Source organism: Rhinolophus sinicus, chromosome 17 (genome assembly GCF_057876585.1).
Source record: "Rhinolophus sinicus isolate RSI-liver-muscle chromosome 17, RSI-T2T, whole genome shotgun sequence".
NCBI lineage: Eukaryota > Metazoa > Chordata > Mammalia > Chiroptera > Rhinolophidae > Rhinolophus > Rhinolophus sinicus.
This window is the reverse complement of record NC_142517.1, coordinates 74,581,995-74,599,643: the sequence shown is the minus strand read 5'-3', so window position 1 is coordinate 74,599,643 and position 17,649 is coordinate 74,581,995. Positions and strand designations below refer to the sequence as shown.

At 36.2% G+C, this 17,649-nt stretch overlaps 1 long non-coding RNA gene across 1 annotated transcript; it reads right to left on the bottom strand.

The window, feature by feature from the left end:
• Positions 1-551: 551 nt before the first annotated feature.
• Positions 552-17,104, bottom strand: LOC141572892 (uncharacterized). The gene is made up of 4 exons (XR_012498422.2): positions 17,034-17,104; positions 13,848-13,983; positions 9,438-9,522; positions 552-1,650 (listed from the first exon to the last, which is right to left on the bottom strand). It is a non-coding gene; the product is annotated as an uncharacterized LOC141572892 (long non-coding RNA).
• Positions 17,105-17,649: the final 545 nt, after the last annotated feature.

Genomic DNA, 17,649 nt, shown 5'->3' with positions numbered 1-17,649 from the left:
GATAAAATTTTTAAGTATTAAGGAAAATTCAATTTACATAGATAGAAAGATGTGCTTAAACAGAATATAGTAGCATAAGATACAGGATTTGTGGGGAAGTTTGAGAGTGATTTGCAGGTGAATACAGTTCTTTGTCCCAAATCCTTTTAATTTGTGTCAGTGTCAGTTCTGACTGTAAAAGGGTCATTAAATCACTGTATCAGCAAGTCTAGATGAGCAAACATGTCAGGAGTAACATATTTAATTCATCTACCCAGCAGTGCTTTTCCTCAAAAGTCCAAAGGGAATACCTTCATAAATAAAAATGTATTCCAAAACTTTGTTTCTTACCCAGGGACAAGGAAACCTAGCCTAAAGAGTACTAAGGATTTCACCCATGCCAATTTGTATATATTCAAGTTTCTACAACTAAACAGAATCCTGACGGAACTCGAAGCAATAATGTAGTGAATATTAAAGAATATTTTCTAAATTGTTTTTATTGTTCTATGTTTTTGTTAAGAATTTGTACTTGAATTAGTATAGTTTATAATATATGCTAATTTTTGCACAATCTGATTACATAAGCATTGATGAAACTGTAAGAGGAGGTTCATATTTTCAGGCTTGTAGAACACATTGTTTCCATCTGTTCGGGGGTCATTTCAGCACAAAATGGAAGATGTAATCACAGCAAACAGTCCAGGATGGTAAAGAAACTGTTACCAGAGAGTGGGCTCTTCTTGGTGCGGTGTCCAGGTTCTTGGCGTCTCGAGCAAAGAATTGAACAAGACACAGAAATATAGTGGTGAAAGAGTAGTTTATTAGAAGAGACAGTACACTCCAAAGAAATAGGAGAGGACCCAAGCAGCAGAGAATGGCTCAACGGACCAAGGTGGCATTATTAAAAGAAAAAAAAAAGGGGGGGTTTGGAGCGGGCCCCCAGCAAAAGAAGAGGCTCAAAAGGCGCTGACTGGTGAGGACTTGGGGGTTTTATCCCTTTTTTTTTCTCTAGAATGGGCTGTTCCTTTCCAGGTATGGGACCACTCAATTGACACCTGTAATTGACAAGAGGCAATTACCTCATCTTTTTAAACTGTGCATGTTCCTTCCCAGAATTCAGTCTGTTATAATGATATTAATGAACTTCCAGGAATATGTATATTATGATGATGGTACAATGAGGCCCAGGTGTAATGAAAGTCATTGTGGCCTTTACTGTGCAGGTATGAGTGGCCGGTTTCATCTAGTTGGGTATTTTGTACCCATTTGTTTCCTCATAGTGGTAGACAATTACAATGAAAAGGGGAAATTTTGGGCAGAGAGGGGAGGTCTTTGGGCAGTCGCATTCTGTGGGTTGTGTTGGAGGTGCAGGAATTCAGAGACCCGATGCCTATCTCTAACTGCCTGCCTTGTTTTCCCCTTGAGAGACGTGATCCCCATAAAATCTCTATGGGAAGTTGAGGGACAGGAGGTCTTTTGTTCTCTAACTGCTTCCTGCTGGGCAGGGGCGTAGAGCTGTCCCTACCCATTGGGGGATTCACGATACTCTCGCCCTATCTGATCTTAGATGAGAGGAAGAGGGTCTCAAGATCCACCTGGAAGATTGCGTTGGCTTCTTTGGTTGGGACTGGTAATCTTGTTGGGGTATCATCTGTATCCCCAAGGTCCCTGAATGAGAAAAAATAGATTTTAATTAATAAATTTAAAAGTGTTGGCTTAAAGAGCAGAGCTCAAATCTATTAATGTGAGGTGGCTACGTGATGGAAAACCTGTCAGCTCTCTAGGGCTTGTGGCCACTTAACCGGTTATTCAGGTGTTGTTAATTGTCCAGGAGTTAGTCCCAGAATGGGTAGGAGAGAACATTAGACTTTAATGATTACAATCAACAAGCATAAATCACAAGTTTCAGGGCAATTATCTAAAGCAGAGGGTAGGGGATGTCTATGATTCAGGTTAAAAACAACCGATTGTCTATAATTAAGGGAAAAAATGATTATAATCAGGGGTTATAAAGTTAAAACACTGGAGAAAAGAAAATTTAGAATATAATAAAAGGCCTCTTCACTTGGCCCATATCAACATGGGGGCATGTTTCTCATTCATAGGAAAAAATCTCTTCTTCCTCACTTCTTCAGATTACATTGAAATGTTCTATCTTTAGTTTCATAATATTTATTACTTCGTTACAAAAGCAATATCATCTAACCCTTCTCAGAATGGTGGCACAGGACCTGAACTCACCTCCTCCCATGGATACACAGAGTATGCACCTGAAGAACACACAGAGCAATTCCTCCTGAAGAACTGAGGGCTGATTAAACAGCTTAGCACAACAAATGATAGAGGGACCACAAAGAAAAGGGTAGAAGGGATTGAGACATAGTAACGAGAGGGACTGGGACACAGTAGGACAGGAATCCAACCCCAGGGCAGCGACCTATGTTAGAAAAAGATATTACTGAGGGGCCTGTGCACAGAGTTGCCTGCCATGGCACACAGCAAAAAAAGTAGCAGTTTAAAGGGTACCTAGACTGTACATGAAGGAAATCCATTCACTAACCCTAAAGCATCTTCCAAATGGCAGGGAACTGCTGGAAGTCTCTCTGGGATCAGGGGTGCCAGCAAGTGCCATTTTCTACATACACACACGCCTTTCCTTTCATAGCATGGGTGAGAGCACAGTTCAGGCAGTCTAGCTGGCCTTCCAAAGCTGCCCCAGTGTACTCTGGGCCCCTGGCCAACAGCAGCTACCAAAGGTGGCCCTGACACAGAGAGCCTCAGGAACCCCCAGGCTGTCCCCAATCCGGCCATCCCACCAAGTTGGTCCTGGCACAATATGCCCCATGACCCCCACAGCCAATGCATGCTCCGGCTCTGGCTATCCTGCCAAAGCAACCCCTGTGTGGTGTGCCCCAGAACCGCCAACCCACACATCCTAGTTCCAGCCATCCCACCAAGGCAGTCCAACACAACAAATCCCGGAACCCCCAGCCTGTGACGGATCTAGCCATCCTGTCAAGGTGGCACTGGCATGGCACACCCCAGGACACCACAGCCCACACCTGCCCCAGCCCCAGTGGTCCCACCAAGGCAGCCCTGGCATGACATGCTTCAGGACCTCCCAGGCTGTGCCTAAGCTGGCCATCCTAGCAAGGCAGCTCCGAGATGCCCTGTAGCCCACACTCACTCCAGATCCAGCAGTCCCACCAAGGCAGCCCCAAGACCCCCAGCCCACACTGGTTCCAACTGTCCTGGCCCCAATGCAGCACACCCTGAGAGCCACTCCCAGCCTGCCCCCACTCTAGCTCCAACCAGCCTGCCAAAGCCACATGGCACATGTAGTCTACACAGGGGTTTCTCCAACAAAAGGCCACTCCTTCAAGACCAAGAGAGACAGCTGTTTCACCTAATTCATAGAAATAAACACACAAAGTCAAAAAAAAAAAAAAAATGGAGATAAAAAATATGTGCCAAATGAAATAACAAGGTAAAATTGTTTTAAAAAAAAAAAAAAATGGCCCTAATTTAACAGAGGTAAGAAGTAAATTTCCTGATAAAGAGTTCAAAGTTATGGTCATAAAGATGCTCATTGAACTCAGGAGAAGAATGGAAGAACACCATAAAATTTTCAACAAAGGGTTAGAAAATGTAAGAACCAATCAGAGCTGAAGAATATAATATCTGAAATAAAAAAATACACTAGAGGGAATCAACATCAGAATAGACAATACACAAAAATGGATCAGTGATCTGGAAGACAGGATAGTGAAAATTACCCAATCAGAACAGCAAAAAGAAAAAGAATTTTTAAAAATTAGGATAACTTAAGGGACTGCTGGGACAACATTAAGCTTACTAATATTTGCATGTTAGGCATGACATAAGGAAAAGAGAGAGAGAAAGAGGCAGAAAACTTATTTGAAAAAATAATAATTAAAAAATTCTCTAACCTGGTTAAGGAAATAGACATGCAGGTCCAGGAAGCACAGTGTCTCAAACAAAATGAACCCAAAGAGATACACTCCAAGACACATTATAACTAAAACAGCACAAATTAAAGATAAAAAGAGAGTCTTAAAGAAGCAAAAGAAAAACAAAGAGTCACATATAGGAAAAGCCCCTAAAACTATAAGCTGATTTTGCAAAGGAAACTTTCCAGGACAGAAGGAAATGGCAAGATATATTTAAAGTGCTGAAATGAAAAACCTTACAGCCAATAATATTCCATCTAGCAAGTTAATCATTCAGAATTAAAGGGGAGATAAAGTTTCTTAGACAAGCAAAAACTAAAGGAGTTTATCACCACTAAACCAGCCTTGCAAGAAATATTAAATTATTTAAGCATTATAAAAGGCCATAACTAGAATATGGACTTTTCTAGACTATAAAACAAAAAAATTTCACTGGTGAAGGCAAATATATAATAAAAACAGTGGATTGTCCAATCTAAAAACTAGTATGAAGGTTAAAAGACAAAAGTAGTAAAATCAGCTGTAACTATAATAAATAGGGGATACACAAAATATAAAGATGTAAAATATGACATCAAAAACATAAAACTTGGGCAGAGTAAAAAGGTAGTGTTTCTAGAATGTGTTCAAACTTAAGCAACTATCAACTTAAAATGGACTGTTATATATATATATATATATATATATATATATATATATATATATATATATATATGGAGAAAGAGCAATATATAGGAACCTCATGATAACCACTAACCAAAAACCTACAAAAGAGACATAAAAAATGAGAAAGCAACCCAAGCACAACACTAAAGAAAACCATAAGGGAAGAGACCAAGAGAAAAAGAAAGGAAGAGGACGAAAAAATAACCAAAAACAATTTAACAAAATGGCAATAAGAACATACAAATCAATAGTTACTTTAAATGTAAAAGGACTAAATGATCCCATCAAAAGACACAGGGTAGCTAAATAGATGTAAAAACAAAAATGTATATACTGCCTACAAAAGGCTCAAGTCAGATCTAAAGACAAACATAGACTGAAAGTAAAGGGATGGGAAAAGCTATTCCATGCAAATGGAAATGAAAAGTAAGCTGGGGTAGCAATACTCATATCGGACAAAATATACCTTAAAACAGAGACTGTAACAAAAGACAAAGAAGGGCATTACATAATGACCTTAACAGAGGTCAAGAAAACAAGAGGATTAAACAAATCTCAAAGGGATTACCTTGAGTGTGTCCATCACTAGTTTAAAATAACACACTGAAGTGATATTATTGAAATGAGACAAAATAGATTTCAGAGCAAAGATTATTGCCAGAGATAAAAATGATTGGTTCATAACAATAAAAGTATCAATTCATCAAGAAAGCATAATAATCTTATACATTTATGTGTCTAATAAGAGAGTTTCAAACTACATGAAAAAAAATTGATGGAACTACAAAGAGAAATAGACAAATCCACAAGGGTAATCAGAGATGTCAATATCTCTCTCAGTGCTTGATTAAACAAAAAACAGAAAGTATTCAAGTCATGCAAAGTACTTTCTCTGTTCACAACAGAATTAAATTAGGAATCAATAAAAAAGTCATTAAGAAAAACACCCAAATGTTTGGAGACTAACACAATTCTAAATAACTAACGAGTCAAAGTAAAAATCAGAAGTACAATAAGAATGTATTTATTTGAATTGAATGAAAATGAAACCACAACATATCAAAATTTGGGTTGTTACCTATGCAGTTCTTAGGGAGAAAGTTATAACACTAAATGCATAACTTGGAAAATAATATATTGAATCGATGATTTCAGCTTCTTCCTTAAGAAACTCATCTTAAAAAGCACAAATGAAACCCAAAGTAAGCAGAAGAAAGGAAGTAATAAATATCAGAGTAGAAATTAATGCAACAGGAAAGAGGAAAGCAGTATAGAAAATTAATGACACCAAAAGTTGGTTAACTGAGATGTTCAATAAAGTTAACATGTAGCCAGACTGACTGGAAAAAAAAAAAAAAAAAGGAAAACAAGAGGATATAACATTAATATATATGTAAGCAACCAACATAGAAGCACCTAAACATACAAAGCAAATATTAATGGACTTGAAGACAGAAATTGACAGTAACACAATAATAGTAGGGGACTTTAATACCCTGATTTCATCACTAGATAGATCATCCAGACAGAAAATCAATAAGAGAACAGTGGCCTTAAATGACAAATTAGATCCGAGAGACTCAATGGATATATACAGAACATTTTATCCAAAACCTGAAAAATAAACATCCTTTTCAGGTGCGCATGGAACATTCTCTAGGACAGATAACATGTTAGGCCACAAAACAAGTCTCAATAAGTTCAAGAATACTGAAATCACATAAAGCATCTTTTCTGAACACAATGATATGAAAGTAGAAATCCTTTACAAGAAGAAGACAGGAAAACAAAAATCAAAAAACACAACCATGTGGAGACTAAACAACATGTTACTGAACAATCAATGGTTCAACCAACAATTCAAAGAAGAAATCAAATAATACCTTGAGACAAATGAAAACGGAAATACAACTTTCCAAAATCTGTGGGATGCTGCAAAAGCAATTCTTAGTGATACAGACCCACCTCAAGAAACAAGAAAAATCAGAAATAAACAATTTAACTTTACACCTTAAGGAAATCAGAAAAAGAATAAACAAAGCCCAAAGTTAGTAGAAGGAAGTAAAAAAAATCAAAGCAGAAATAAATGAAATAGAGACTAAAAAGACAATGGAAAAGATCAATGACACAAAAAGCTAGTTCTCTGAAAAGATAAACAAAATTGATAAACATTTAGTCAGTCTCATTAAGAAAAAAAAGACAGAGACAGGGGCCCAAATAAATAAAATCATAAATGAAAGAAGAAAAGTTACAACTGACACCACAGAAATACAAAGGATCACAAGAGACTAATACGAACAATCGTATGCCAATAAATTGTAAAACATAGAAGAAATGGGTAAATTCCTACAAATGCACAACCTTCCAAGGCTGAATCATGAAGATATAGAAAATGTGAATAGACTGATTACAAGTAATGAAATTGAATCAGTAATTTAAAAACTTCCAAAAAGCAAAAGTCCAGGACCAGATGGCTTTACAGGTGAATGCTACCAAATATTTAAACAAGAATTAATACCTATCCTCCTCAAATTACTCCAAAAATTGAATAGGAAGGAATGCTTCCAAACTCATTTATGAGGCAAGCATTACCCTGATACCACAACCAAAGACACCACAAAAAAGAAAATTATAGGCCAATGTCCCCGATGAACATAGATGCGAAAATTCTCAACAAAATATTAACAAACTGAATTCAACAATACGTTAAATTCAATACGGATATTTCTTAATCATACACTATGATCAAGTAGGATTTATTCCAGGGATGCAAAGATGTTCAACATCCACAGTCAATCAACATGATATATATATTAACAAAACAAAGGATTCAAATCATACGATCATCTCAGTAGATTCAGAAAGCATTTGAAAAAAATCAACATCCACTTATGATTAAAAACTCAACAAAGTGAATAGAGAAGAAATGTACTTCAACATAATAAAGGCCATATATGACAAACCCACAGCTAACATCATACTCAATGGTGAAAAGCTGAAAGCTTGTTCTCTAAAAGCAAGAACGAGACCAGGATGTCCACTCTTGCCACTTTTATTCAACATGGTATTGGAGGTCCTAGCCACAGCAATCAAGCAAGAGAAAGAAATAAAAGTCATCCAAATTAGAAAGGAAGTCTCATCATATAAGATTTAGGAAATATTTTTTAATATTAAGTATCATTCTTAAGTGAGGAATCAAAGCCCGATTCTTCTCTGTATCAAAACTGGTTAGCCTGCATTGGCACCAAAACGTGATATAATGATTCTTTGGAGAAAAATGGATATACTAGCACAAATATTTTATTGTTGACATTGACCCCGGTCCCCAAAATCATAATAAAAGCTGTTAGCACAGCAAGCAACACCACTCTTTAACCCTGAATACGGCAATGGAACTGATTGGGGCACTGCAACAAGAAGAATGGCAAAGGCAGATCCTAGAAGTCTTGGGCTCCAAATGTGTTGGGTCTTTTAGTTCTGCTTTGGGAGAAGATGACTTCCTCTTTGGAGTTCCCTGGGGAAAACGAACACGACTGGAACTCAAGCTCTACCATAGAGACTGTTTGATTGCATCAGGGCAAAGCAGTTCATTTTAGGATAGCCTTAGTGTTAAGGAACAGAGAGACGATCATGGCTACAGAGGGAACCAATCATTGTTAGGTATTTTAATGCCTTAAACCTACGTGGCTAGTCTATACCTTAAGAACCATTCTCAGCAACAGCAGTTATTGCATCTCCTCCAAATAAACATACTCTTAAAATCAATTACAAATTCATTACATTTGCATATTTAATTTCTTCCAATACACAATTTACACGCCTTCAAGTTGTTGGCTGAAGATTTCAACTTCAAAATGATCTCCTAAAACTATTTGTCTAGATAATCAGTCGTTGACAGTAGAATTTTCTGAGTTACCCACAATAATCTCATTGTGCTCCCATGAGGATTAATTGTGATAAGACCCTCGAACTCTTCAGCACTTTGCCTTATGCCCACTCATCTATTGTTTTTTACAAACCAAAATTCTATTTTATATGCAGTTGATTTTCTGGATGTTGTTGCTGTTGTGTTTTCTTACACTAAGAAAAATGTCCTGTGCTTTTAAAATGTCTTTAAAATTATTTTTAAAGTCTACCTAACAGTCCATTAATGGAAAGGTCACAGTTTTTCTAACAATATATTTATTGTTGAACACTTTGGTAGCTATAGATTAGTCCTCTAAATAATATTGCAATGAATATTTATTTAAGTTAATATTTATCTGCAAATTGATTACTATCTCCAGTTATTTTCTTTCAATTTCTACTTTAATATATTTAACTTGCAAGATTTTCTAAAAACCACATACATGATACAAAGAAAACCAAAATGCAAAGGCATGCAATATATTCTTTGGAAGGCTAGGTAACTTGTTTTCTATGACCTCAGTAAATTTCCCTAAAAAAAAAAAAAAATGTCTCAAAATTTAATTTCATTTTGTGGAATAAAAACATGCTCAATTTAATAAGGTTTTTGTTCAAGCAAGATGATAACTTTATGTAACACTAATTTCAACTAGAATATACTTTATGCAGCAAAACATGGCAACTGGTATTTCTCTCAAATCATAGAAAATGAGATATTTTGTCAAGTTATTCAGAGAAAGGATCAGGTGAATGGAGCCTGCCTCATAAGACTAAATGTTTATTTCCTTGTGCCATTTTTGATATTGTGCTAGATGACAGCAGATGAAAAACTAAACTTAAAAAGTCCACAGCCACAAGCCTGTATTAGCAAGCAGGGTCCAGATTCTACCCACAGCTAAGCTTCTTACTTACCCATAGGTGCTCCTGTTGATCTAAATCCAGATAGAACAAAATTTATGATCCTATTCCCATCTGACATTTCAGTCAGAGCCCTGATCTAAGAAGGGGAAAAAGGGGATTAATATGCAGGCATTGCTTAGAAGGAAATATTTTAAAAGCTTGTTAGAATTTAATTTACGTAGTCTTTGAATAATACCAAAGTCCATAATGCAATCTATGAAAATAATTATCAACCACTTATCCAAAAGAATATTAATGTATATCATATGTAACCTAAAGAAAACTAATTTAATATAAATGCTTATGAACAGTTTTGAGAAAGAAGTCTATTAAGAAGAAAGGGAAATTGAAACAGGGAAGAGAAAGATAATAATGCTGATGTTTGTCAGGCTGTGCTAAAATACAATCATAGTAACAGGCTATTGTGAATCTCAGAAAACAACAAATTATAATCTCTGTAAAAACGGCTTATTGTCTTCCAAGCTCTGTGAAGACAAAGGTACCTCTACTAACCTCAAAGAAGTTTTAAATAGCTTTGGTCATAAATAGCACTTGACAGAATTTTCTATCCAATTACGTTATACTTAGCAATGTGACAAAATGGAATAGCCTACTCAAAACGTTATATTAAAATATCTTAATTTTCCATCAAATATTTATTGAGAACTTACTATGTGTGCCTAACAATACGTTTGAAACTCAGGTCATAGAGAGTTTAAAATATACTGTGAAAGGCAGTTATTGCCCTGTTATTCTAATCATAAATTCGAGCATTGTAGCTTGGAAAGATCTGTCTAATCAGATCAGTTTTAGATTAAAGTCTTTCAGAAGACTTTAAAATAAACATTCCTCAATAACTTACTAGCAAATCTATTCAGATAATGGCCTTGATGACTGAAGTCATATTTTGTAACATCTTATCTCATAACACCATTGTCCACCAGAGAGAAAACTTCCAGACTATTTCAAGTTTTCTGCCCTGATTAGAATCAAGGAGAGTGTGAAGGAGATAAATATAAAATAAAACAAAACAGAAGTAGACTCTTGGTTCCATTAAAAAAAAAAAAAAAAAAAAAAAACACCTAGCTTATCTGAAATCGTGTAATTTGGGAGGGCAGAGGTTAAGTCTGTTCACAGAATACAAAGCAGATTAAGCAAATGAGGATTTTTGAGTGCCTGGTTTATGGTTGCACATCACCAGAGTACAGTTCGGAAAACAGAAGATTTCAATGATGTGGCCCTTAACTCTTAAGAAGCTTTCTATCTATTAAAACAGACAAAGTTGCAAAAATTTAGAAAAAGGACAAAGCACTGGGAAAACTAGCTTAAAAAGGTTCATTCAACCTTAAAGGGTGGACAATATAAAGGTGAAAAAGAAAAGGTGAGGATGATCAGGTAAGAGAAATGGCATGATAAATACTTGAGGGCCATAATGAATAAGGGAAATTTGGGGCTGGGGTAGAGGATAGATCTGACTTGATGAAGGTATAAGGGGTGGAGGCCAACATCCTAAATTCCTCATGAAGAGGGGCAGACGTCCTCACGAAAAGAGACAGAAAGGGCACAGAGGGTAGGTGAGGATTTATACAGGATGTCTGAATGCATGTATTGGGGAGTGGATATATACTCGTATGTAAACTGAAACTTGAGGGTCCTACTTCACAGATCGGTATGTGAATAATGAGACCCGCCCCCAATGGTGTTTTGAAGCACAATCTTCAAGCTTGTACTTCCATTCCATATTTTATCCACAAATATTTGTTGAGCCACCTAAATTGTTATTAAATACTACATAGACAGGCTTATAACCAAATAAACAAATCCAGTGTCTTTCCTCCAGGCAACCAGCCCCATATCAGCATCCTGACAATCCACAAATCTTCTAAAACCTTTACTAGTACCTAAGATCAACAGCTTGTACCTCTTATTTCTGGAAACAGGGTTCGGATGTGACTCTTAGGACTGAAAGTTGCCACAGAAGTTGCCTATCAGAAACCTGTTGTTCCTGTCTGAGGGCCTGCCCACTGTGTCTACTGCCAAAATGTGAGGCTTCAGAAATCTAGACTTGACAACGATACCCTCTTTTCATCACTCTGTTCCTCACTTGCATCAGTAAAACTTCAACTTGCAGTGAGGAGACTACTGCCCTCTCATCCCAGAGCTACACACAAACAAGGATGTCCAAACTGGACTGGAATTTTTAGGGTCACTGGAACAGGCACCTGGCTTGCAGACTAACAGTCATTTGGCTGGACGGAGACAGATTTTACTGACTGTCAATTCACATACTTCAACCCCCTGTCCACCTCTGCCGGCTGCACGAGGCACGGAGGCAGTCCACTCTCCAGCTGTTCTTTTTACCAATATTGTGACTCCAGAAGCCTTGTTGACCTTCCGTATCCCAGGAGCTGCCCACAATCACCCACGTCTAACCCCAGCAGCATCAATAACGTTTCAGCTCAGAGATATCTGACATCTCCTCTCCACTTCTTCATCACCACCAAAGGAACCTGAGCTCCTCGTGTAAATTTACCCACACTTTGCCAAACGCCCTTCAGTTGCTACATCTCAATAGTTCAATGAAAAAATTTAAATTCCACTTTACCAGGTGTTCGTCATAGCAAGAGATACATATTTCAGCTGGTAGCTAGAGACCAATAAAGCAAGAGAAAAGAGACAGACACAGAGATAATTGAAGTCTTATAATTATTATATTGATTCTTTTCCATCATGTTAACTGTGCTCCAACAAGTACGATTTAACGCTAAATGCAACTACTATAGTGACTAGAAAAAAGTCAATTGATTGGAGCAATAATATGTTGAATAAAAATATTTATTGTAGCTTCATAAAAAAACTGGTATCTCAAATGCTCCCAAATAGCTGTTTGAATAGATCTGACATACGTATTTTTAAGGTAATTTATTCCTCGGATTTAATATGTGAATATTTTAAATTATGATAAAGCATTACAAAACACTAATTACTTGTTAGCTAATCTTCTGAGGACAGTGACAAATTAAGAATATGATGCAAATATGTTTTCCCAGATTAAAACAAAATAAAGAATGTAATTCAAAGAAAAATTGGCAAATCTTAATGTTTTGAAAAGAATCCTAATACTTTTTGCTCAAAATCCAAAATAATGATAAAAATGAAAATTTAGAACGGTACATTCAACTGTCAATATAGAAGTCACTTTAGTCCACAAGTCACTAAAGACTTCACCTATTCTATGACATCTAATGAGCTAAACTTAATATTAAAATAATTACTTAATGTTGAAAAAGGGACACAACCATTTAGGCTGCTTTAGTCCCTTCAGTACAAATTACAGCTGTGGAAGAGCTTCAACTATTTCCAGGTTCTGAGAACACATTAGGCCACTTAATATAACATCCGGGTTTATTGTTTGCTTTTTGATACCAAACAAGATAGACTGATTGAGTCACTCACAGGTATTCATTCCTTCAACAAATATTTACTAAAGGATTATCATATCAGACACTGGGAGAGAGGATGTTTCCATATCACTTAATTGAAATTCAGTAAGTACTTTCATAGTAAGTATTCAGTTATAACGGGGATTAAAAGATTTAATATTTGTATAAAATTTAAAACAGTATGGGGCATATAGTAACAAATGTTTGTTAAATAAATTATGTTGAAGAATCAGTTGTAATATGATCTTTGTATAAGATTTTGGTTGTTTTATTTCTTGTCTCTCAATGGTTTCTACGGCATAAGAGATGGTGGTAGAATCCTGAAATACCAGCCAGGAAGCTGAGAACAGGAGACAACTAAGTCAGTATGTGCCCATATAAAACAAATCACTTGATAGTGAATTTCTCTGAAAACATAAAAAGTTTGTAGGACTGGCAAGACAGGTTTTACATTGTCTTTAAACATTTATTCAGCAAATACTTCTGAAACACTATACATCAGGTTTTGTTCTAACTGCTTTACAGATAACAACTCATTTAGTTCTCAGAATAACCTTTTGACACTGTGGGGCAGAAAGAAACTTTCCTCTGCCCCTCAGGATTCTTTCAGTTGGTCTAATTAAATCTACATAAGAAAGATTAACAATAGAAAATAACCAAATTTAATTACATACGTATGTATGGAAACCAGATATGAGAGTTAGAGACCTCGTGACAGGTTCAGAGACAGAAAGGGAAAATGAGATATATACACAGTCTGAACTAAGGATGAGGTAAGATATCTTGGGGCTTCAGAGGGGAGGAAGGTAATTTGCAGAAAGGTAAGAAGAACAGATATTCAGTAATTAGAAGTTTGCCCTGCCATATAGATAGGTCATTAAAAGTTATTTCTGGTCATTTGTTTTTTAGATTCCACATATAAGCAAAATCATATGGCATCTGTCTTTCTTTGTCTGATTTATTTCACTTAGCATATTACCTTCTAGGTCCATCCAAGTTGTCGCAAATGGTAAGATGTCATTCTCTTTTACGGCCGAGTAATATTCCATTGTATATATGTACCACCTCTTCTTTATCCAGTCGTCTATTGATGGGCATTTAGATTGTAAATAATGCTGCAGTAAATAAAGGGGTGCATACACCTTTTCAAATTAGTGTTTTCGATTTCTTTGGATAAATACCCAGAAGTGGAATTGCTGGGCCTATGGTAGTTCCATTTTTAATTTTTTGAGGAACTGTCTTCCATAGTGGCTGCACCAATTTACAATCCCAAAAACAGTGCATGAGAGTTCCTTTTTCTCCACAAACAAAATAGAAACAAACTTACAGATACCGAGAAGAGATTGATGGTTGCCAGGCGGGAGGAGGTGAAGGGATTAAGAAGTACAAATTGCAGCCACAGAGATGTAAAGTACAGCATAGGGAATATAGTCAATAATATTGTAATAACTATGTATTGTGTTAGATGGGTACTAGACTTATCTGGGTGATCACTTTGTAAGTTATATAAATATATAATCACTACGTTGTATACCTGTGAAACTAATATAATATTGTATGTCAACTGTATTTGAAAAATTAAGAAAAAAATTCAAGTTATTTCTGGTGATAACTCTTCTAGGCAAAGCCTCTAATTTAAATTCTTTAAGGGAGAGGTGAAAGTTTCTCCTGAGCTTTCAGAGTCTTGATTGCCTTCAGCTCAAAATAATTCACATCCTGGGGAGGCCAGTTCTGAACCCCTTCAATACTATCATTACTCCACTTTACAGATGAGGAGACTGAGGCCCAGAGAGGCTGAGTACTTGCCAAAGTCATACACGTAGTAAGAGGCAGAACGTAAATTTATACCACAGCAGAGGGGGCCAGCATTTATAAGAATCCACACAGCCTCCGTCTCCCTGAGTCAGAATTGTTCTTCTTTATTTATAAGTTTACTTATCATATATCTCCATAATGGGAAAGAAAATCAATATAGATTTTACCTTACAAAAAGAGACAGTAAAAAGACACTTTGACATGTCCCTAAACCATACAAAAAGCAGAAAAGGAGAACTGAGGTGACAAATGAGAGTCTAGGGCTAAAATGAGTCTTAAATTTCACATGATCATAACTACTCCTTTTTGATATTCAAATGTATTTTGCAAAGAGAGTTGGAACCCATCAAATATTGGCAAAGTACAGAGAAAGCATATCTGTATCTTCCTCAACTGAACAGAGGAAATTCCAACTGCTTTGCCCTCATCCTAGCCCCCTGCCCTCAAATCTACTACAAATAAGGATATGTAAGCAAACTACAGATCACAAAAGGTGATAAGTACCAACAACATGAAACATGACTTTTCCATAATAAATAAACTGCAACAATTGCAGCGAAACACTATTGAAAGTTGCCTTTACTTAGAAATCCTGCCTAAGAAAATATGCCTAAGATTTACTTAGAAATCCTGCCTAAGAAGCAGACTTTTCTCAAATTGCCCAAAATGAAGATAAATCTTAAAGTGGACCCTTTTCCTGAAAACCAAACAATCATTTCGGCAGCTTATCAAGAAGACTTAAAGCTTGAAAACTGCCAATATTTGTCTGCCTCAGAGAGAAAGATCAAGAAATACCCATCGCAGTACCTTCCAAGAATATGGCAATGTTTGTCTCTCAATTCTTTCCACAGTGCAGCTCTGATTGGTGACATAAGAGTTTAAAGGAGTGCAGAGGCTTTCTAAATGTTTATAACCGCAGGTCCTGCCAACTGCTGCTTCTCTTTCAGTTGAACACGTTTTGGGCCACTGAAGCTGGGGTGTCAGCCCCTGGTTTGATGATGCTTCAGTAAACAGCAAGACATCAATACGCTTTCTGCCCAAAATGTTCAAAACAGACACAAAGGCTTCCCAGGCCTAATGCCTGAGCCTCCCACAACTGCTCAGCCAAACCACTCTATCAATCACGATTATTTGGTGCCCCCCTCTGGCCTCACTGCAGCAGTTTAATTTAGCTCCTCTCAGAAACTGAAAAGAATTCCTAAGGAAAAGTCCAAGGTGGAATCACAAAAACTGCCTGTGAGTGAAACCTCGTTTTGTCTGCACTTATAATTATTCCAATTCTCCAAAGCAAAGGAAAATTTGGTGGGGCTGACTGCATGCTTTTAAAGTCATAATGTACTTAAAGTGATATAATTTCGCTTTATGGATTTTTAAATATCCCCCAAGGAGATTAGAAAACTCTTATCAGTTTTTCACAGTTAAGATAACTAGGCTACCTGGGCTCTGCTCAGAAGACTAAGGCGATTTACTTAGCAGAAATGATTCTGGGAAATTCAGACAGCTTTGGAACACTGTGCAATGGAAATCTTTATCAAAAAGTCAGGTTAAATAATATTACTCACTAAGGTCATTTGGAAAAAAAATGGCCAAGAAAGAGAGTAATAAAATTAATCAGAGTGAGGTCTTGCTTTAGTACTAAATACTATGGAAACCAACGATTTAGTCCTTCAACAAAAGACTAGATGGGCAGGAGGCTATCCATATACACTTCTGTGTTTCCCTGAAAATCAGACCGAGCCAACAATCAGCTGTAATGCATCTTTTGGAGCAAAAATTAATATAAGACCTGGTCTTATTTTACTATAAGACCGGATATAATATAATATAATATAATATAATATAATATAATATAATATAATGTAACATAACATAATATAAGACCGGGTCTTATATTAATTTTTCCTCCAAAAGACGCATTAGAGCTGATTGTCCAGCTAGGTCTTATTTTTGGGGAAACATGGTATGTACTAAATAAATATCATGAGTATCATAGTTTATACACCAAAGGTGGTTCTACTAAAAACAGATTTATTTTCCCTCAATATCATCTGTAAGACAATACAGGTGTACCTCATTTTATTGTGCTTTACTTTGCTGTGTTTTACAGATATTGCATTTCTTACAAATTAAAGGCAAGACCCTCCACCGGCAAAATGATTAGGACTCACTGAATTCTCAGATGATGGTTAGCGGTTTTTTAGCAATATTTTTTTAATTAAGGTATGTACATTGTTTCATTTAGACATAATGCTATCGTCCACTTAATAAACCACAGGATAGCATCAACATAACTTTTATATTCACTGGGAAACTAAAACATTCATCTGACTTGTTTTATTGCAATACTCACTTTGTTGCGTTGGTCTGGAGCTGAACGCGCAGTATCTCCAAGGCACTCCTGTACCTGGTAAAGCTACCTAAGTAAATGGCAATTTGATAAATAGTCATTTCCAGTGGTAAACAGAGATGACATTTCCTTACTACAAAAATATTTTCTCTGACAGATGAGATTAACTGAATCAGAAATCTACTGATACAGAAATCCCACAACCAAATTCCCTATCCTAGCACTTAACACAGTTAGAGTTTTTTGTTAATATCTTTACTTACTTTCCTAGATGATATAATATTTGCCCTTTACTCCCAATGCTTTTCACATGGTTTGACATATAATAAGCCCTTAGATGTTTTCTTGGATTCAAGTGAATGTCCCTTTTAAAGCCATTTTGCTCAGTGATTTAATAAAGGAATAGTAGACTAAAAGCACAAGTTCTGACCTTTTATACAAGGTATTTTTTTAAATGAATGAAGGTCTGATCTGGAAAACACTGTGTTATTGTAAATCAAACATTTTAGCGCCATATCAGAAAAAGGTAGGAATTCTAACTATAAGCGTCCAATCGATCCTATTTTAGAGCTCCCAAAAAGGAACAAAGTTAATTATTTTACATTTGTTAAATAAAAAA